We start from the raw sequence: 24,338 nt of genomic DNA, 5'->3' as shown, positions 1-24,338 counted from the left end.
CATCTTTGCCAATCAAATTAAACTGATTACATTACTACTCTGATGATTTAACATGATGGAACAAAATGCATTATTTCATCCATCATTTCTCACCCTGTAAATAACACTCTAAAACATATAGACACAACGTTAATCACACTTGATATTGAAGGCAATTTGTATTCAGATACGCCTGAGTACACCACAATGAATTTATCTTTCATCCAGTGTCATGGATCAGACTGCAGACCCTGGTCTGTAACCTTGAAGGTACAAAATGTATCTTTCAGATACTCACTAGGACATGAGAAGTCACAGAAGCCTTTTACTAAACTTGTCTCTGAGTGAAATCACTTCTCAACACTGTACTCTGGCTACTTTGGTCCCGGCCATTGCTTAAATTATTGTAAAAGTCTCTACTTATCTCCCTGTGTTCATCCTTGGTCTCTCATCCCACATCACATTATGACATCACATGGATGTCAAGAATGATCTTTTAAAAAGGGCTCTAGGTGAAATTACATGAATTGACTCTTCCACTAAATACTATTAAACATACAGATAAAACATTTGTTAATCACTGTAAAGTCTTGGAAGAGCTAAAAAGATAATAAAAAACTGCCAGGCTGAATTTTGGAGAACCCAGGGAGGTAACCAAACTTTTGGAACATCAAAGATACATAAAGGGCTTACACATGTCACATGCTTGAACTGAGAATTGCATGTTTTACTGGGGTTTATGAGAGCAGAATTCCAGGTACAGTGACTGTTCAACACAACAATCTCAAAGCCTCTCTTCCCATATGAAGTGGAGAACAAATACATCAGCTCTAACTACACAGGTTATACAGGGCAAAACTTCATGATGGAAAGGGGGCATTCCAGTGCATTGCAAGGTAAATTGTGTCCCCTGAAACTGTGTTGTATACAACAAGCCAAAACCGTAGGAAACAGATTCACTGGGATTCCTAAAGTCTTCACCCTTAAGATATAGGCAAACCTGAATACAACAATCCTATTCTTAGTCCAGACTACTGTAGATAAGGTTGAGGTCATGATGAACAAAGCAAAGGAAGAAAGAGAAAAAGAAAAAAAAAAAACAATTATTGCCCCTAAGAAGCTGAATCTACAGACCACCCTTCATGTCTTCTGCATGAGGATTTGAGTGGGTCTGGATACATCAAGCCATGACTTCAGTTTGTCACAGTCTCCAAATGGTGTTGTCCCCTGGCACCTAGCAGAAACAAACACACCAGAGGCACCGCAGGAGAAGATCAATGACCCCCAGGCTTCATGAAAACTCCAAAAATATTTTTCTGCAAGAACAATGGTAGCCAAGTATATGAAGAAGAACACAATAATAGCAACAGAGAGTGGGACCAACAGAACATGCGTATACACTGTATACATACATCCAGTGCATATACATTGGAATGCATAGACATGCATAGTGAAGCAATAATGGCAAGGTCAATTGATTACATAAAAGGACCAAATTATTCTCACTCTGTATTTCCTTGGTTGTTTGGTTTTGTGTTTGCTGTTTGCTGCTTTTCAGTTCCTATCTTAAATAATGGAGTCTGATGCCCTGTCACCTGAATCTGGGCTGGCTTCAAGGCTTTGCTTTGGCTAGCAAAATGCATTAGAAGTGATGATGTGCTGGTTTCAAAACTAAACTCAAATACTCTGTGTGTATCGGCTATTTTCTTTGCTCTCTATGACCACCGTGAGAAGAGACATTACTGAACTGGCTGGAAAATGAGTCACACGGAGACAACCAGATACACCACACTCAAGGCAATCTGAGATCATCCCCAAACTAGCCAAACCACAAAATGCGAAAGCAAGCCCATGTCAGACAAGGAAAACACACACACACACACACACACACACACACACACACACACTCTGAGACATGAGGACTAAATAAACACTATTCCAGTTATACATTTCTTGTCTCTCAGTTCCAAATTTACCCCTCCAAAACTACTCACCATCCTTTTAGGCAGTTACCCTTCCTAGTGAAAGTTCTCATTACAGAGGGCTTTCTGCAGAAATTGTAGAAAACGATTTTAAGCTCTTCCAGTAGAGGGCGCCGGAGGGACATTTCAGGAAGAAGAGGCCCTGCTTCCTGATTCTGATGGATTGATTCATGGTAGATCACCAGCCTGGATGGGAGGAAGTGCCCAGAACACCACAGTCCCGTCATCACCCTTGCAGCCCTGACCTGGCCCAGTGATCATTTCATGGGTCGCTTCCAACTAGGCACACCGAGTGCTCCAAGCCTGCTGCATTCAACAGAGTCCCCACTCTGTCTTAAGAAGTCATTCCCTTTTCTGGTCTCTTAAAAGACATGCTATAATTTTTGAAATATGTGTGTAAATGAGTGTGTATGTGTTTAATGTATGTAGAATTTATTTGGGGATATAATATGAATTAATTATGTTGTCATTGCATAGGGAAAAGCACATTTATCCAAGCATATATATTAAATAAACGACAGACTGTCTTTTCCCCAGGGGCATGTCTAGCAGATTTGAAGTGATCATAAATGATGAGTTCCGTCTGTAGGCTCTGTATCTATCCATGTAGATCTGTCACTTTGCAAAGGCCACAACACTGCCCTAAATCATATAGCTTCAAAGATCTCTGTGTTTGGGAATGCAATTTCATTATTTCCGTATTTTCCCCTTTCCTCTAGAATTACCAAGGCAAATTTAAACCTCAGTTTTTAACATAAACTTTGATAAATTAGACGTCACAGCATATTGAGGCTTTTACTGAACCTCATTTTAAATGTATTGATTAATAGAAGGAGAATGACATTTTTGTAAAATTGAGTAATTCAACAACATTCTGTGTCACTTCATTTAAAGGTTAAGTTTCTGCAAGTGTGTGTGCTTGGCTTGGTTTAGATCCTGTGCCATCTCTGGGTACAGCAGGCAAGGCCACATGGTTGGCAGCCCCACTCGAATCCAATTGCTTGTGGACGAACTGCACTTCTTTAAGAATTTCTTATGGAAAAAGGAAAAAAAAAAGTTGCTTCTAAAAATCTTTCTCCATCATGGCTTTTTATATTTCCCCCATACTCCAATGCTTTTATTTCATTGTAGCCTCTTTCATGTGAATTATGACAACAGGATTTATTAAATTTATGAATTTTGCTACTATTACTATTTATCAACTTCTTAGCATGGTACAAGAAGTGTGTAAAATGTTCCACAAGTATTTGCTCATTCTATCTCCCAAATTATGAAATTTCCAGTTATGAAGTAGGATTGATGGTGAGCCATATGTAGTAGAGCAGACCAATTTTTGTTAAAATATTGCAATGCTTCCATTACAAATAGGAAGTAGCTACTTCCTTAGTGACTGTCCTTCCCTGCCCAGACAACTCCCTTGTGCTTTTCCTGTTAGCACTCCTCAGAGCTCTCTGAAATTCAGGAAAAAGAGGAAATGCTTGGCCCAGCTGGGGCTCCAGTTACCTGCTCTGTGCTATAACCAGCATCCTTTCTGGGTGCTCAGGGCCTCTGTTTTACCAGTTATTAGTATTTTGAGTATCAACCATGGAAAAGGGTATTCCCTCTAAATTACAAATAAGAAAGCTAAAATTTAGAATGTAAACTGTATGCCCATAGTCCGCAGTTGTTAGGTATCAGATATAGAATTCAACCCAACCCCATGGAATGATTTTCCACAAATAATTCGATTAAAATTGCAATCATTTCTTTTGATGGCTGCATAGTATTCCATTGTGTATATATACCACATCTTCTTGATCCATCAGTCTTGTGGGGCGCCTGGGTGGCTCAGCCATGAAGCAACAGCCTTCGGCTCAGGTCATGACCCCAGGGTCCTACCCCAGGGTCCTAGGATTGAGCCCCGCATTGGGCTCTCTGCTCAGCGGGGAGCCTGCTTATCCCTCTCACACTCCCCCTGCTTGTGTTCCCTCTCTCACCATCTCTCTCTCTGTTAAATAAATAAATAAAATCTTAAAAAAAAAAATTGCAATCAGTTATGAAAGCAGAGTTGGCAGCCCCATCTCACCAACTTTGAACAAATGCCCTCATCAATCACAAACAACATCGGCAGAAATCTTAGACTACTATTAGTTCTGGAGTTTCGAGCACTGGTTTCTTAAGCCCTCCATTTTTCAGTGTGTATAGATACAGCCATAAAATCTAATACAGAGTCAAATTATTTAGAAATCTCAGTCTCTTTCAAATCCATCTGTTTACTGATGTCTTTTGACACTATAAATCATTTTGCTCAACATAGGAAAACAGGATTCATCAGCTATGTGTCAGAATTCCATTATGTTTCCATATTTTTTTCCCTGAATGAAATCTATCACCTTTAAAGTCAAAGCTGGATACAGGGAGATGAGGAAACCAATATTGTCTTATACCTAAGAGCACTATTTTCCAGTAATACCAAATGATGGTGAAACAAAAAGAAGTGGAAATTGCACAACAGTTAGAGGTACCTGAAACAATTATTTTTGACTATATTTTACTTCATGCAATGAATGCTTAATAATCTTTTCTAGTAATCCAATGCATGTAAAAATAGTTATAGCAAGATAATTTATACTGGCTGCATTACCACAAACCAAACATACAATAATAGAATAATTATTCCACCAAAAAACAGTATAAACAGTAGATTAAGTATTATGCAGTTATTTGAAATTAAGATTGTAAAACTAAGAGGTAGCCTGTAAAACTCTTATAATGTTAAGCATAAAAAGTTGAATACAAAAACATGAGTATATCCTTACTTTGGGAAGCTTAATTTTTTCCGTCCATTTTCTCTTATTTAATTAATGTGTCTATGACACAGCCATAACAAGATTATTTCTAACTCCTGCCAATATTCAATTCCATTTGTGTTCTAATATCCTTTCCTTCTACAGATTATTCTGTATCCATTTAGGTAAATGACTATGTATGACATTTGGAAGCTGCAGTTAGTGATGGTTGCTAGGATATGTGAGCATAGTTGGTCTAAAGTGAAAGAAAATAAAGACATTATGTAGAGAGAAAGTGAGGTTATCCTGTAGCAGTTTTGTGTCTGATGCTCAAAATTGTCCCAAAGACCTAGGTAAGTCTTAATCTTTTTCCAAATTTGCTTATATAAAAAAAAAACATATTTAGATTCCATGAACTAATACTATGACCTTCCTGGTGGAAGCTTAGTGGAAGGCAATGTAGGTACTGAAGTCATAGCAGGTGGGGCCGGTATTACAGGGCCAGTAAATTTGGGCAACGTGAGGTCATGGTAATCCAATTTAAACACTTCCCTTTTCTTTATCATTGTGAAATGTGTTAATAACACTGGCAGATACTTACAAGTGGGTACTTCTATTTTAGAAAGTAACTAACTAAATATATATGTATTTTAGAGAGGTATGTTTATGCCCTTCGAAGCCTAATATTACCGGAAAGTTTTTCCATTTGTTAGATTATCTTCTTAGGTAATATAGCCAAAGTAGAAAATTGTAACAATTCAGGTAAAAAAGGAAAGTATCTGAGCTCAAAAGGGGCAGAAGAAGAGTGAAAATTCTTTTAATTCTGGATAGATGAGAATGATGGAGCCCACAGAATGTCTTAAGAGACAGCATGTGGGGATAAAGACAGGTGTCAGAAATGACACCGGGATGTTTGGTCTCAAACGCTGGAAGAATGGGGTTGCCCTCCACTGAGACACAGAGTAGAAGGTGCTGGCTTGGAAGAAAATACACGCAGTGTAGTTTCATCAATATTACCTTTAGATGCCAACAAACCTGCATACATGTTCTTATTTTCACTTATCCATTTATTTCTCCCTCCTGTCATAAAAGAGGGCGATCTAATGCTAACACCACCAGTTCTCTTTTGGGATATATTCCTATCCATTTCCAATAGTCACTACTTATTTTTAAAAATATTTTATTTTTTTCCATTTTTTCAACTTAAATTCGATTAACATATAATGTATTATTGTTTTCACAGGTAGCGGTCAGTAATTCATTGGTCTTATATAACACTCAGTGCTCACTAAATCACCTGCCCTCATTAATGTCCATTACCCAGGTACCCTATTCTCCCACCCCTGTAACTCCAGCAACATTGTTTCCTATGATTGAGAGTCTCTTAGGGTTTGTCAGCCTCTCTGATTTCATCTTGTTTTATTTTTCCTCTCTTCCCCTATGAGCCTCTGTTTTGTTTATAAAGTTCCACATGTCAGTGAGATCATATAATAATTGTATTTCTCTGACTGACTTATTTCACTTAGCATAATACCCTTGTTGCAAATGGCAAGATTTCATTTTTGATGGCTGAGTAGTATTCCATTATATAAATGTACCTATTCTTCTTTATCCATTCATCTGTCAATGAAAATATGGGCTCATTCCATAGTTTGGCTATTGTGGATATTGCTGTTATAAACATTGGAATGCAGGTGTGCCTTCAGATTGTATCTATCTTTGGTGTAAATACCCAGTAATGCAATTGCTCAGTCATAGCCTCGTTCTATTTTCAACTTTTGGAGTAACTGCTATACTGTTTTCCAGAGAGGCTGTTAACAGCTTGCCTTCCCAACAGTGTAAGAGGGTTTCCCTTTCTCCTCATCCTCTCCAACATCTGTCATTCCCCAACTTGTTAATTTTAGTCATTCTAACTGGTGAGAGGTGCTACCTCATAGTGGTTTTGATTATATTTCCCTGATGCCAAGTGATGTTGAACATTTTTTCATGTGTCTGTTGGCCATTTGGATGTCTTCTTTGGAGAAATGCCTGTTTATGTCTTCTGTCCATTACTTGATTGGATTATTTGTTCTTTGGGTGTTGAGTTTGGTAAGTTCCTTACAGATTTTGGATAGTAGCCCTTTATCTGATATACCATTTAAAAATAAATATCTTCTCCCATTCTGTAGGCTGTCTTTTGGCTTTGTCAACTGTTTTCTTTGTTTTGCAAAAGCTTTTGATCTTGATGAAATCCCAAAAGTTCATGTTTGCCTTTGTTTCCCTTAGCTTTGTCGATGTTTTTAGGAAGAAGTCACTATGGCTGAGGTTACAGAGGTTGCTGCTTGTATTCTCCTCTAGGATTCTGATGGATTCCCGTCTCACATTTAGGTATTTCACCCATTTTGAGTGCATTTTTGTGTATGGTATAAGGAAATGGTCCAGTTTCATTCTTCTGTATGTGACTGTCTAATTTTCCCAACACCATTTGTTGAAAAGACTTTTTTTCCATTGGACATTCTTTCCTGCTTTATTGAAGATCAGTTGACCACAGAGTTGAGGGTCTATTTCTGGGCTCCCTATTCTATCCCATTGACCTATGTGTCTGTTTTTGTGCCAGTACCATACTGTCTTGATGATTACAGCTTTGTAGTAAAGCTTGAAATCAGGTAACGTTATGCCCCAGTTTTGTTTTTCTTTTTCAACATTTCTTTATTCAGGGTCTTTTCTGGTTCCCATACAAAATTTATGATTGTTTGTTCCAGCACTTTGAAAAATGCCAGTAGAATTTTGATCAGGATGGCATTGAAACTATAGATTGCTCTGGGAAGTATAGACATTTTCATACTTTATATGGAAAACCCAAAAGACTCCAGCCCCAAATTACCAGAACTCATACAGCAATTCAGTAATGTGGCAGGATACAAAATCAATCCACAGAAATCAGTTGCTTTCTTAAACACTAACAATGAAAATAAAGAAAGAGAAATTAGATAATCAATTCCATTCACTATAGCACCAGGTAACATAAGATATTTGGGAATAAACCTAACCATATATGTAAAGGATCTGTATTAGAGGAACTACAGAACACTCATGAAAGAAACTGAAGAAGACACAAAAAGTTGGAAAAGTATTCCATGCTCATGGATTGGAAGAATAAACATTGTTAAAACATCTGTTATTTGGTTTAAAGCCCAATTTGTCTGAAGCAAGGACTGCCACCCAGCTTCCTTTTGATGTCCATTAGCATGATATCAAATAGTCAGTAATCCTCCAAGATATACTTCATCTTCAGATAATCCCCAGTTTGACTTGTTCTTCTCTTTGTTCTTTTTCAGACTTTTTTGGAAACCTTCTTCTTAAATCAGTGTCTCTAGGGTCTTCCCCAGGGATTCCCTCTGTGTGCTACCTTAGGAGTATCACCAGCTATCACCCCCAATTCACTGTCTCCAGCCAAAACCTGTGTCTCATTCTAGTTTTGCCCTACACTGAATATCTCCACTGAGCTTCTCAAAATTGACTGACATCTCAAACTAAATACATTCTCCAAAACTGAAACTCTCATTTCTCTCAGTGTTCTGCCTTAAACAAACTTCTTTCAGTTATCCACATTAGTAAAATACATCACTCTCTAATCTAGTTGTTCAAGCCAAAAGAAGCTAGGATCTCTCTTGGATGTTAATCCTCTACTTATCCACCTATATCTATATCTTTAATCAATTAAACTTTATAATATGAGAAGAAAACTGGAAATGAAGGAGAACACATAATAATGTGTTGACTCTTTTCTGATAGGAGCTCCACTCCCAACCCAAAGGAAGGGTTGGATTTCTTTTTTCTACTATTAAAATCATTAAAAAAAAAAAAAAGCTAGATCATATTTTCTACATTTGACTCATTCCTCTTGATTACAGTCATTGTTTCATTTGAACATACATGATATATAGTTGCTATTGGACATCATGAATCTCTTTATAAAATGACATTCATAAACTTCAGATAACAGCTGGAGTCAGACTACAGATGAATAGACATTTTCAGGGAGAAAAAAAAGTAAGATGAGTTGAGTACTTACCACATTTGCCCTTTCATTATACCTCTGATTGGTAATGAGAAATGAGAACTAGCATTCTTTTTTTTTTTTTTTTTTTTTGTACATGAGGGATTTAGATGCTGAATTGTGAAGCAAATTGCTCAAAATCACACATTCAGAAAGTAATGGACTTAGGTTTAAATGTCATTTCTCTAAAATCCCTTAATTTATGCTATATCAAAATCCCATACCTATGTTTTTGTTCATGACTCAACAGTTTTTATTTCAAATAGATAATAAATGCATTAATTTGTTGTTACTGTCTCACATAAATTGTTTAAGTAGAGAATAGTTAAAGGAACTTGTCAACTGGTGAGCATTAGGTATGATACCTGCATCATGTGTTTTGTCAATTCATTCATTCATCATGATAATTTCACTATTGCCATGATATTTTGCAAAATGTATTAGAGACAAAGGCATTAAACATCAAAAATCCTTCTTTAACAAATTTCAGAAACAAAAATCAAATGATTAAGTAAATATATAATTCCCTGGTTTATGTAATTAAACAAAACACAGATGACTTAAGAGGATGAAAGGGCACATAACATAAGAACCAGAACATAGCTAGGCTTAAAAAAAACAACTAAACTCACTAGAACTAATTATTTCTATTGCTGTGTATTGTTGTTCCTTGGCTTCATTCTTTTCACTAAAACAACACTTTCTAAACTTAACTAACAGCCTTCCCCAACTCTGTTTTTAAAAATCCCTGGAAAGTAATTCTAATTGGCATGTCTTGGTCACATTCTTGCCCTTTGGTCAATCAGAAAGAACCGGGTGTGCATAGAGAGAGTCACTGCTAACAGTGTTGTGACTGAGTGGGGGGGGGAGGTGCTGGGGCGGAGGGAGGACATTCGAAGCAAGACTACTTCCTTATTAAAGTAAACTTTTAGAAGAGATTAAACAACTTGTAAGTGGTGGGGTTGAGATCTCAGTTCTTTTTACTTTCAAAAATCATGTCTCAGAATGTTGAAAAAATAAGCCAAAGTTAGTGACATCACAATTCCACACTTCAAGCTCATTACAAAGCTGTAATCATCAAGACATTATATGGTACTGGCACAAAAACAGACACATAGATCAATGGAACAGAATAGAGAGCCCAGAAATAGACCCTCAACTCTATGGTCAACTGATCTTCGACAAAGCAGGAAAGAATATCCAATGGAAAAAAGTCTCTTTAAGAAATGGTGTTGGGAATATTGGACAGCCATATGCAGAAAAGTAAAACCAGACCATTTCCTTACACCACACACAAAAATAGATTAAAAATGGATGAAATACCTTAATGTGAGACAGGAATCCATCAAAATCCTTGAGGAGAACACAGGCAGCAACCTCTGTAACCTCAGCCACGGCAACTTCTTCCTAGAAACATCGCCAAAGGCAAGGGAAGCAAAGGCAAAAATGAACTACTGGGACTTCATCAAGATCAAAAGCTTTTGCACAGCAAAGAATACAGTCAACAAAACCAAAAGATAGCTGACAGAATGGGAGAGATATTTGCAAATGACATATCAGATAAAGGGCTAGTATCCAAAATCTGTAAGGAATTTATCAAACTCAAAGAACAAATAATCCAAATAATCCAATAAAGAAATGGACAGAAGACATGAACAGACATTTCTCCAAGAAGACATCCAAATGGCCAAAAGACACATGAAAAAGTGCTCCTCATCACTCAGCATCAGGGAAATACAAATCAAAACCACAATGAGATACCACCTCACACTGTCAGAATGGCTAAAATTAACAAGTCAGGAAACAACAGATGTTGGCATGGATGTGGAGAAAGGGGAAGCCTCCTACACTGTTGCTGGGAATGCAGGCCGGTGCAGCCACTCTGGAAAACAGCATGGAAGCTCCTCAAAAAGTTGAAAATACAGCTACTATGACTCTATGACCCTGCAACCACACTATTGAGTATTTACCTTGAAGATACAAATGTAGTGATCTGAAAGGGCACATGTACCCAAATGTTTATAGCAGCAATGTCCACAGTAGCCAAGCTATGGAAAGAACCTAGATGTCCATCAACAAATGACTGGACAAAGAAGATGTGGTATATATATATACAACGGAATACTATGCAGCCATCAAAAGAAATGAAGTCTTGCCATTTGCAACGATGTGGGTAGAACAAAAGGGTTTTATGCTGAGTGAAATAAGTCAATCAGAGAAAGACAATTATCATATTATCTCTCTGATATGAGGAATTTGAGTGTTATGGTGGGGGTTGTGGGGGGATAAGGAAGGAAAAAATAAAATGAGATGGGATTGGGAGGGAGACAAACCATTAGAGACTCTTAACCTCACAAAACAAACTGAGGGTTGCTGATGGGTGGGGGGTAGGGATAGGGTGGTTGGGTTATGGACAGTGGGGAGGGTATGTGCTATGGTGAGTGCTGTGAAATGTGTAAGCCTGATGATTCCCAGACTTGTACCCCTGGGGCAAAAAGAATATATTATATGTTAATAAAAATAATTTTAAAAAATCACGTCTCTTTAAACTTAAGACTACTATCTGTCAATAGCATCTGTGTGGGGAAAATTATGAACACAACAAGTCCCTGGTTTTTCCTATACTGCAAATAAATACATTTTTCTATCTTTCTCCCAATTTTTACATGAATAATTTGTTGAATCTTAATTAGATCTTTTCACATAAACTCAAAAGCAGAAAGAAAAAAAAAACTGGTCAGATTATATATTCAGATTTGAGTTTAGAAGTCTATGGTAATTAAACTTGTCCAGTTAAGAAACAGATTATGTACCCAACATATTTTAGTTTTAGAGTGTTCTACTCCTTTGTTTACACAACCAGTAGACTTACAGTCTTCAGAAAAAAATATGTATGCTGTAAAAGACAAAAAAGTTTAGGTCTGTTGTTTTTCTACTGACTTTTATAGTTTTTTTGTTTTGTTTTGTTTTTTCTTTCAGACACACACCGAGATAACTGCACTTGGTAAAAAGTTCAAACTATTATGGATATCTTTGACAAAAGAAAATAGAAGCTGGATTTTATAAATGTTAATATCTGTGAATATAATATATTCCATCAAGAACATTTCCTAACTATTGGTGTTCCTATACACTTAAGAGTTGAACTATTTGATCACGTGAGAAAATAAGACTTAAAAAAATACTGTGTTTAAAAAATATGTTGACATATGTAGTAATATAAACCTAGCATGAATTTGGTGATGTAAAACATCATAATTCACATGTGATTTTTAGGTAAATAAATTTAGAATCCACATGGTGTATATTATAAACCAATAATTGATTGAAAAAGATATTTAAAAGTCTTTCATTAAAGACAAACATTAATGGAAAATCTGGCTGTAAGGTTGAGGAACCACTGCCCATTCACAGAAGGAAGTAGGACCTTACCACAGAGAATCACATCTGGTTTTGAGGCTACCCCTAAGAACTTCTAATACTCTCATACCTTCCCTCTCAGTTTGGGGAATGTTAGCCTCATGCTTCCAGAAAACAACCTGCAGATAACACTTTGCTGAGTGTTTAGTGTCAGGGGACCTGAATAAAGCAACAGTCACATCTCCATGAGCATCTGCAAACATGTCCAGGTTTCAGACTGGTCTAACATCCAATCTGAGACAGAGAGAGGCAACAGGATATGATTCCATCCCAAGACATAAACATATGAACTAAGATTAAACCTTGGGATTTCTGATTCCAAAATAAAAGTATTTCACTGTGTCATTCTATCCCATTTTATATGGGAAAAGATCCAACTTTGGTAACATTTTTCCAATATGATAACACGAACTTTGAAGAACATGATCCTGTCATAATTCTCAAAAAATTAACAGTTGGTTAATACCACCTCTTCTTCAATAAGACTGTTCTTCCCATAAGTTTCTTTATACTGTAGGTCCCTCCATCTGTTCTTCATGAATGAAGTACTGTGAGCCCCTCACTAACAATAAGTAATAACCCTGTCTGTGCCACAGGGACACTCCAGATGCATCTCAGGGCTTATGTATGATAGGCCTGGAGGTGCCAAGAGCAGAGTTTAAACTGCTTTTTACTTCGTGGATAATGGTCATTGTTATGATCCCCAAGACAGATTATCTTGTGCCTATGTTCCTTCTCTTCTTTAGATGAGCTCTCTATCTTACTTTTCACTGGTCTGGGACAGAAGAAAAAAATATTAAGACAAGTTGTGAAAATAATATAAGAGTAATGAAAAATAAACAATTTATTAGGAAGAGCTATCCAAATTTCATTTTCTATTCTCTCCATTATCATTTTGCTTATAAAACAAAAATAAGCATTAAAACTAAACTCCCAAAATATACTGGAAGGAAAGAAGAAAGAAACAGCTTAAAACTGGGCAAAACCTCATGGACTTTGGTGTCCTATCAACTTGTGTTTCAAGTTTGAGTTCTGTTCCTTATCAACTGCATGATACTTGATGAGTTATTTAACCTCTATGTACCTGAGTTTTTTTGTCTCTAGGCAAGTTGCACTATCACAACTGTAATGCAGTAAAAAATAATTAAACAATATAAAGTCTTTAGAACTGTGCATGGTATTGTAAGGATATGACAGATGGTGATATAGCTCTTTTGCTTCCTCTTCTTTCTATAGGAAAATTCTTAAACACACCTGCCATTTCATTCTGGCACAAAAGATTAGGTGAAATTCAGAAATTGTAAGGAAGTAACCAAAACCCCACTTTGTGTTGATCTGACACCTGAATGAGCTTCCTTTTGAACAGAATTAGATCAATTTAATGCACTTATAAAATGTCACATTAAGAAGCACTGTGCTTAATCTCAGAAAACAAACTGAGGGTTGCTGGGGGGAGGGGGGTTGGGAGAAGGGGGGTGGGGTTATGGACATTGGGGAGGGTATGTGCTTTGGTGAGTGCTGTGTAGTGTGTAAACCTGGCGATTCACAGACCTGTACCCCTGGGGATAAAAATATATTTTTATAAAAAATAAAAAATTAAAAAAAAAAAGCACTGCCTTACCCGACCTGGGTTGAAATTATTATTCCTTCCTGCTGCGTAAGCCACCCATTCCTGGGGGAGCAGTGGTAAGAAGTGGAAAGAGTTCATATCCATCTTCCCAGATAATTTTGGTATAAACGATGCTCACCTGGTTGAGAGGGTATCACTGCTCTGTCAACTACTCTGATTCCATTCTCTTTTGGAATAAGGTACAGTTCTATTCTAGAGAAATTGCTTGAGAAGGATATAAGATCTGTGTTGACTACACCTGGCTCTCTCAAGACAGCAGTGGGCCTATCATATAGAAACTGTTCATTTGTTTGCATTCTAGCCTAAAGGAAAAATCATGAATGTTTCTGCAATCTGTGCAGCAAATCAAATGTTTGTGAAAAGTGAAACATGAAAGTCTTAATATCCTGCAGGTAGATGATCTTCTAGAAGATTAATTTTAGGGAAAGGAGAGAGGAAGATATACATATACCTCAGGAGAAGGCAGCTTTTCTGCATACCCCTCCTGTCACCTCATGTTTTCATGATAAGCAAAGAGGCCTAGAGTTTTGCCTATTTTGAAGTCAGTTTCACAGGTGGCAGTGAAATCAGCAGGACACAGCAAGTAGGCTCAAGTAAGGGCACATGGGAAGGAGGACACAAGGAAACTACTCCCAGCAAGGTCAATAAGCAGATGCTAAAAGTCTCACTCCTAAAGTGCATTTTTCCACTAGATCTCCAAAATTAAAGGACCAAATGGAGATCTGGGCTGAAGTTTGAGCTCATAATAAAGATTATATAAGTGTGTGTGTGTGTTTAATTTCTCCAAGTTTATGTCCCTTAGAAAACTTAGAAGTTCATGTTGAGTGGCTGGTCAGAGATTTAGACTCTTGACCAAAAAACAAAACAAAACAAAATAAAAAAACAAAATCTCCATGAGCCTTATAGAAGATTTGTATTTCCTTTATTTCTCCATCTACTGGAAAGTCTGTTCCCCATCCCTGTAAGGGAAACTAATTATGGATTTTTGAGAACACCATTTCTCCATTTTGTCCCTGATTCCTCTTAGAATCCCCTATATAGAGAAACAGAAAAACCATCAACTATTCTTCATAAACTGGAAAATGTGTGGTAGATCAAATTGTTGTCTAACTATGGCAGCTTAGACCCTCAAATGAGATCTGCCCTCATCTAAAATCCCACTAAAATGCCATTAAAAAAAAAGTTAAAAATAAATAACGAAGGGGTGCCTGGGTGGCTCAGTGGGTTAAAGCCTCACCTTCGGCTCAGGTCATGATCCCAGGGTCCTGAGATTGAGCCCTGCAACGGGTTCTCTGCCTGCTTCCCTCCCTCTATCTCTCTCTCTGTGTGCCTCTCTGACTACTTGTGATCTCTGTTTATCAAATAAATAAATAAAATCTTTAAAAAAATAACCAAAAGAAAAATAAATTGAAAATAGAAATGTGTCTAAGTTCATGGTTCTTGGGAGGAAAAGACTCTAAGATGGAGATCTTTGTGTGCCAGAGTTTATGAGGGAGTATCCTTGGATTCAAGACCTGTGAGGGGATAAGGACTGGCATAAGGAGAGACTGAACTGTGGTTTTAATTGCAAGTAAAAAAAAACTCAGTGGAAGCATCTGGAACTAAGAAGGCACTATAAATTATCCCTAAGGGAGGCATGAGTAGGCAACCAAATATTTGCCCATCATTGGATGCAGGTTGCCACCAGCAAAAGGTATGAACTTGGTGAGCAGCTCCCCTAGACTGAGGGCAACCCACCTCTGAGCCATCTACATGACAGTTTGATTGTCAGAGGAAGTGAGTATCTATATCCCACTATTAAATGATGCAGCAGACAAGAGTCATTAAGAATATTTTGTAGAGCACCTGTGTGGCTCAGTGGGTTAAAGCCTCTGCCTTTGGCTCAGGTTATGATCCCCAGGGTCCTGGGATGGAGCCCCTCATTGGACTCTCTACTCAGTGAGGAGCCTGCTTCCTCCTCTCTCTCTCTACCTGCCTCTATGCCTACTTGTGATCTCTGTCTGTCAAATGAATAAATAAAATCTTAAAAAAAATAATATTTTGTAAAAAGAAAAGCTGATAGATACATCAAAGCTGACTTTGAAGAGCAGAAAGGGCAATACCAACCCTTAACTGCCTATTGACCTAAGTACAACAGGTAAAATGAAGGACAGAACAAGTCAAGAAGCTAAAAATAAGGGAGTTTTCTAAAAAGGCTTTACAATAAATAATAAGACCACGCTGCCAATTTGACCCATGTGAAAGGGGGAGGAGAGAAAATAGGTTTGGGTATGAAGAGTTTTCAGCCACAATGCAGATCTGACAAAGTCTAAGCTAACACAGTATGGAACTCCCCCAAAAGATTGCCCGTGAGAAATCTCCCACACTGGGGAGAAAGAGTCAAGCCTTGATTTCATCCTGCTTGCTCACTAGCTGGAGCTCAAGTTCCTTCTGTCCCAAAGATCAAAGATGTACATCTCCATGATCACCACACATCAGAAGCTTGCATACAGTGGAGAAACTCCTTCATAATTCTTTCAGAAAGGTGGTTACAAACCAAAATTCCATCCTCTAAATTTCAATCAAGAATGAGCACAAAAATAAAGGGGAGCCTGGATGGCAGAGTTGGTTAAGCCTCCCACTCTTGGTTTCTGCTCAGGTTGTGATCTCAGGGTTGAGAAATCGAACCCCATTTTGGGCTCTGCCCTCAACGAGGAGTCTGCTTAAAATTCCCTCTGTCCCTCTCCCTCTGCACATCCCCTCCCATTATCTCTCTCTAAAATCTCTCTCTCTGGAATAAATATATATTTTTCAAACAAGAATGCTCATAAAAATAAATTCTCAGATCTTTGATATATTTTCTAAAAAATAATAATTTTTCCCCCTACAACTGTGGAAGGTGATGTGAGAATAAAATCTCCCAAATAGGGGCATGAACCAAGAAAGAGAAATTCTAGTGATTCAGGAAATGAGGCATTTGACATAAAAACTACTGAAAGAAATTCACATTTAAACAGATGTACAGTGGAACTGAAGAGAAATTACTGCAAACTGAGAAAAACAGATGTATCCCTCCAAAACAAAAAGAGAAAGAACGTAGAAGAAAGCTTCACCTTGTTTGTCCCTATTTTAAAAAGTTCGAATTTCTGTTAGATCTTTGTAGGAACGATAGTTATGGATGAATACATAGAAAACCAAACCTCCAAAATCAAGGCAATTAATAAGTAACACACAAGGAAGCAAATGATTCATCATAATACAGAACTGTGTATAGCAAGGCTTAGCTTTGAATAATATTTATGTAGTCATAATTTTTCTATGTCACAAAATTACTTAATATGTAATTGATTTTTTTAAGATTTATTTATTTTAGAGAGGGAGCGAGGAAGAGGGAAAAGGAAAGAGTCCTTTTTCTTTATTTTATTTTCTCAGTGTTCTAAGACTCATTGTTCATGTATCACACACAGTATTTCATGCAATACGTGCCCTCCTTAATACCCATCAGCAGGCTCACCCAACTCTCCACCCCCTTAAGCAGACTCCACACTGAGTGTGGAGCTTTACCCTGAGATCATCACCTAAGCTGAAACCAAAAGTCAGATACTAAACCAACTGTACTACCCAGGTGCCCAAATAGATCATTGTTAAATAACTACCTTGGGTACATAGGGTGGCAAAATGTAAATGGAGAATGATGGGCGAAGGGAGCTAATGTTGTATATTTCATAACAAATCAATAAATAATGTCTCAAAGTAAAAAAAAACAGTCTAGATACATGACTTAGAGATACTAGAGGAATAACTATAATAATTGGAAGCAGTTGCCTTTGAGGAATGGGAGTTGGCAAGGCGGGTGTTTTAAGACTCTTATTGCTACTTGACTCTTTCAAATTAAGTGCGTATATTAACTTTGATAAGAATGCAATTTAGCAAAACAACACAGGCAGAAAAGCTATGAAGACCAGACCACTAACTACACCATTTTCTTTGGAGGGACCAGAGCTGAGTTCTCTCAAATAAGTTCAGTGTGGTTTTAACAATAATACCACCTTACCGTGGAAACCACGACCGATGGCAGAGCCCTTGCATCCATGTCATGAAGTGCATGCTTCTCTGCATATACCTCTCCTCTGGGCAGCTTCTTGACTGATTGCTCTCCACCCTATACAATGTCCTTCAACTCTTCTTTCCCTGGCAAACTCCTATTCATTTCTCAAAATGATGCTAAAAGGTCATTCTTTCTGTAAAGTCTTCTCTCGTACTCCTCCCTCCCACCACAGAATTAATCATTCCCTCATTTAAGTCTCCGATAACATATAGCCTGTACCTTTATCATGGCATCCCCACCCTCTGGCTCCATTAGTTACTTACTTGTTTATCTTTCCTGATAGACTATGAGCTACTACTCTTAGAATAGAAACATGTTTTATTCATGTTCATGCTCTTGCTTCCTTTTACTGAATTGGGCACCAACAAAACAGAGCCTTGATTCATATCATCTAAATTAATTAGTTGGAGCATCACAGCATATCGGAGAAGAAGGTAGGGCAGCAATCATCAGCTTCCCTTGGCAGGTGAAGAAATTGAGTCTCAGAGTGACTGAGTACCCTGACCAAGGTCACAGTTAGCAGCTCTGAGGTACTTTTGGTCTTTGACAAAACATACACACATAATTCAGAAGAAAGTTACTACTTATTACAAAGATAATCATGATCTTTCTTCCAAGTCCTTTGGTATACCTATATGCACAGAGGCAAGGTTTGGTTAAGAAATGCGACTGGACCTGGGTGTCTTTGGTCTGTTCTTGGTGATGAAGCAGCATAAAACCCCAATGGTGAAGTGGCCCTTGAGGAGCCTTGGGGCACCTCAGAGTTAGTGACTCTTACTTTCCTACTCCCAGGTCCCACTGGGCTCATAGCCTAACACAAGCTCTGCCTACTTTCGGAGGCCCCAGGCGCAAGACTAACAAGTGAATGGTAATGTGATTCTCTGGCACTGAGTTCTCTGGAGAGGAAAACCACAAGAGCACAGAGTGGGGAATGTTAAGGAAAGGGAAAAAAAAATCACAGGTGTTAATATGGAACACATTATACATTATTATGTAGCAATAAGGACTCTACTCACAGATGATCTGGGTTTTGCATGTTCTCTTTTTAAGTTCATAAAGCTTATTTATAAAATGCAGTGCTTTAAATAGAGCAAATACTTTTAAAAATAAAGTATTCTAAGAGCAGGTGTGATTGCAGCTGCTCAAGCGCTGGCACTCCATAAATGTTAATGGAATGATTAGATGCTTAATAAGAGCAGCAATAAAAAGATTTTTCCCAATACCCATTTAAGTCTTAAGCTAGGTAAAGTGTACCAAGTATCTCATGGCAATTAATCCCAAACAGCTTATTTTTATTTTTATCAATACTTCGACCACTCCTCAGAAACAGAAACTCAAGCATGTGTTTTCATAACAATGTTTTCCAAAAAGAGCTTTCTGTTAAGTCATTTCTCTATTGCCTGTCAACCCAACCAGAATGCAAAATTAAGGTTCCATTGATATTGTTATTTCCCTGTTCATTAACAGTGAAAGTGCTCAGTACCTTTTTCTTCATACATTAACCACCCAGAAAATTTCTGGGACAGTTTAATTGGAGAGGAGAATACTGACATAATGAACAATATGCAAAATGCCATACTAGGTTACTTGAAAATAAACTTAATTAAAGGCTTCTGTCCCTAGAGTATTCTGCAAGAGTATGTGTGTGTGTATGTGTGTGTACATTATAACGGCAATTTGCCTGTAAATTATTTAACATGTGTATCATATAACAATTACCCACATGTCTTCATGAAGTATATAAAATTTTGGAGCTAAGCAAGAAGTCAAGACCAGAGACATTAATGTAGGAGTCTTCAGCACATACAGATCTATTAGCTCAGGTCATGATCTCATGGTCAAGAAATTGAGTCCTTCATCAGGCTCTGCAGTAGGGGTGGAGCCTACTTAAGATTCTTTCTCTCCCTCTCCTGCCCCTCCCCCTGCCTCTCTGTCACTTTATCTAATAAAAAAAAAATACTTATCTACATATTAGATTAGCTTTTTAGCATTGACTTGAAAAATTGGGGGAGGGCTTACCTCAGTGAGCAAAGCTCTTCAGACAGGATGCACTATTTTTTTTTTAAGATTTCATTTATTTATTTGACAGAGAAAGACAGATCACAAGTAGGCAGAGAGGTGGGCAGAGAGGGGGTGGGGGAAGCAGGCTCTCTGCTGAGCAGAAAGCCCAATGTGAGGCTTGATCCCAGGCCCCTGAGATCATGACCTGAGCTGAAGGTAGAAGCTTAACCCACTGAGCCACCCAGGCACCCCCAGGATGCACTAATTTATTTTTCTATTAAAAGTTATGTAAGTGGCCATTACCCTTATTTTTGTATCCATTGAATATCATCATTTTTATTTTTTTTATTTTTTTAAAAGATTTTATTATTTATTTGTAAGAGAGAGAGTGTGCACAAGCAGGCAGAGTGGCAGGCAGAGGCAGAGAGAGAAGCAGCTCCCTGCTGAGCAAGGAGCCCCATGTGGGACTTGTTCCAGGACTCTGGGATCATGACCTGAGCCGAAGGCAGACACTTAACCAACTGAGCCACCGAGGCATCCTGAATATCATCATTTTTAGATCAAATGAATTATTAATCAAATGATTAATAAAAGAACTTGCTTTTGATAAAACACATCAGTTTCATTAACTTTATTAGTGCCAGCACTTAACATTTGGGGGCATATTAACCATCTGAATTTTTTTTTAATTTTCCAAACTAAGATTGTTAATACAAGGTATCTATTTTCCTTCATGTACTTTGTAATTGACCAGTTGCTTCCTACTATACCTCCACCCATGTCTAGGAATCTAGTACACTGCTTTCTGTCACTAGAGATTAGTTTACATTTTCTTAGAATTACATAAATAGAACCATACTGTATATTCTCTTTTGTTTTTATTGCTTCATTGACTTAGAGTTACTGAGATTCACCCATGTTGTAGCATATATCAGTAAGCCATTCCTTTTTGTTACTAGTTTTCCTATGTATGGGTACTGAGGGATACCATTCACCTATCATCTGTTAATGGATACTTTGGGTTGTTTCTAGTTCGGGGTTAAAATGAAAAAATTACTAGGACATTCATGTATAAATCTCACTTTGTATGTTTGATCTTTTTAATGTTAACCACTCTATTATGTGTGTGATTGTATCTCCTTGTAAGTTTAATTTGCATTTCCCAATAACTGATGATATTGAACATTTTTTGGATGCTTACTTACTATCTTTTCACTGAAAAAGTAATATGCATAAAGATTTATTTTATTAACATATAATGTATTATTTGCTTCAGGGGTATAGGTCTGTGAATCATCAGTCTTACACAATTCACAGCAGTCACCATAGCACATACCTTCCCCAATGTCCATAACCCAACCACCTTACCTCTACTCCCCACCCCCCCAACAACACTCACTTTGTTTCCTGAGATTAAGAGTCTCTTATGATTTTTCCCCTCCCTGGTCCCATCTAGTTTCATTTTTTCCCTCCCTACCCCAAATGACCCCCCACCCAAATTCTTCATATCAGAGGGATCATATGATAACTGTCTTTCCATGGATGACTTATTTTGCTTAGCATAATACCCTCTAGTTCCATCCATATGGTTGCAAATGGCAAGATTTTGGTTTTTTTGATGGCTGCATAGTATTCCATTGTATATATATACTGCATCTTCTTTATCCAGTCATCTGTTAGTGGACATCTAGGTTCTTTCCATAGTTTGGCTGTTGTGGACATTGCTGGTATAAACATTCAGGTGCATGTGCCCCTTTGGATCACTACATTTGTATCTTAAGAGTAAATACCTAGTAATGCAATTGCTGGGTCATAGGGCAGCTTTATGAAAGACAGTATGGAGGTTCCTCAAAAAATATGTATAAAGATTCCCCCAGGTTTGTTTTTTTTAAGATTTTATTAGTTTACTTAAGAGAGAGTGAGAGAGCATGAGACAGGGGTGAGGGACAGAGGGGTGAGAGACAGTGGATAGAAAGCTAACCACTGAGCAGGAAGCCCAACACAGGACTGGATCCCAGGACTGCAAGATCATGACCTGAGCCCTTTAAGGCAGACGCTTAACCAACTGGGCCACCCGGGTGCCCAGAATCTGCCCAGTTTTAATGGATTGTTTAGTGGGTCATTTACTGAGTTCTAAGAATTATGTATAATTACGAACACTAGTCATTCAAAAGATGTACAGTTAACAAGTATGTTCTCCCAGTGTCTGGCTTGTCTTTCATCCTTTTAGCAATGCCTTTTGAAGTGAAGAATTTCATAATTTTGATTAAATCTAACTTATCAGTTTGTTCTTTTATTGACCATGTTTTTGATGTTGTGACTAAGAGATGGTTACCTATTCCAAAGTCACAACAGTGATCTCCTAAAAGATTAATAGCTCCAGGTATTGTATTTGGGTATATGATACCTTGTATTTAATTTTTGTATATAATACAAAGCACACATTGAAATTCAATTTTTATATATGAATACATAACCATTATAGCACTATTTGTTGAAACAGTTGTTGAAAAATTCTCTACTGAATTACATTCATCTTTAACAAAAACCAGTAGCCCATGTATGTATGTATGCTTCTACTTCTGAATTCTCTAATATTCCACTAAACACGTACCACATTATCTTGATTGCTGTAACTTTATACTGCAATTTAAAATAGAATAGTATTAGGATTCCAACCTTAGTCTTCTTTTTCAAGGTTGTTTTGATCATTTGAGGGCTTTTGCATTTCCATACACATGTAAGCATTATCTTGTCAATTTGTAAAAAAAAAAAAAAAAAAAAAAAAAGGATAGAAAAAAGTCCACCAAGACGGCCATGGTTTCATTGAATCTATGCATCAATTTTGGGAGAACTGGCATCTTAACAATAATAAATATTTTGACCAGTAAGCATGGTTCTTATTTATCTTTCCAACTATTTAAGTCTTCTTCAGTTTATCTCAGTAGCATCTTATTGTGGAGTGTTCAATAAATATTAATTAGACCAATTTATTTTATCATAATCTTCAAATCTTTGATACACTTACTAATGTGCTAATTTTTCCATCAATAGTTGAGAGACAGTATTGATATCTCTGACTATAACAATGGATCTAACTATTTCTCCTTTAATTTTATTACCTTTAGCTTAGGTATTTTATGGTTCTATTATTAGGTAAGTAAATATTTAAGATTGCTATCTTCTCCTGTTGAACTGACCCTATTATCATTATGAAATGTGCTTGTTTAAACCGGCATTATTCTTGGCTCTGCAATTCTCTTTCAGAGGAAAGAATTTTTTTTTTTTTTATCCTTAGATTTTTAACTTGTCTGTTTCTTTATATTTAAAGTATAGTTTTGTGGACAGCATGTAGTTGGACTATCCTCTCTTATCAAAACTGAAATAAATTGAGCTAGTTGAAAAAATTATTTTGCTTAGACTGTTTATACTTAATGTGATTATTTTATCTGGTTAGCTTTAAAGATAACATTTTGGGGCACCTGGATGCCTCAGTCAGTTAAGTGTCTTTGGCTCAGGTTATGATCCCAGGGTCCTGGGATTAAGTTTCACATCAGGCTCCCTGCTCAGCAGTGAGTCTGCTTCTCCCTCTGCTCCTTCCCCAAGCTGTGCACTATCTCTCTCTCTCAAAAATCAATAAATAAAGTCTTCAAAAATTATATGATAATATCCCATATTATCTTTGTTCATTTTGTCCTATTTATCTTTTTATTAATTAAATAATTTTTAGAATTCAATTTATTAGTGTCTTATTAACCGCTATTTTAGTGCTTTATTTAGGTTTGCATCTTTAATTTATTATTCTCTACCTTCAAGTGACATTATACTACTTCATATCTAGTATAAGAGCCTCAGAATAGTACATTTTAGTTCTTCTCAACATTCACCCTTCATGTCATTACAACTATACAGTTTAGTATCACATATGGTATAAACACAATGCTATAAAATTATAGTTATTTGTTTTAAGTGTTTTAAATAAAAACTGTGTACTCATCAATGTAGTTATAATTTCCTTTTCTCCTTTTCCTTAATCTAAATTATCATTTCCCTTCCTCCTAAAGAACTTCCTTTTCTGTAGGGTGGGTCTGCTGGTAATGAACATTTTTTTAGACATTGTTTATCTTTAAAAAGGTATGTTATTTTACTTCTATTTTTAAAGATATGTTATCAGGGCATAGAATTCTAGGTTGTTTTTCTTTCAGAATTTAAAAGATACTGCTCTACCCTTCTGGCTTGCACTGTTTTGAACAAGAAATCTTTTGTGGTTCCCTGTATGTGCTTTGCTTACTCTCTCTTAATGGTTTTAAGGGGTTTTTTAGTTTGTTTGTTTTCTTTTTGTTTTTCTCACTGATTTTGAGTGATTTATGTTTCTCATACTGTAGTTTTACGTTGTGTGTGTGAGCCTATGTATACATGTATGTATTGGGGT

Source organism: Mustela lutreola, chromosome 1, assembly GCF_030435805.1.
Source record: "Mustela lutreola isolate mMusLut2 chromosome 1, mMusLut2.pri, whole genome shotgun sequence".
Taxonomy (NCBI): domain Eukaryota; kingdom Metazoa; phylum Chordata; class Mammalia; order Carnivora; family Mustelidae; genus Mustela; species Mustela lutreola.
This window is presented reverse-complemented; position numbering follows the sequence as displayed.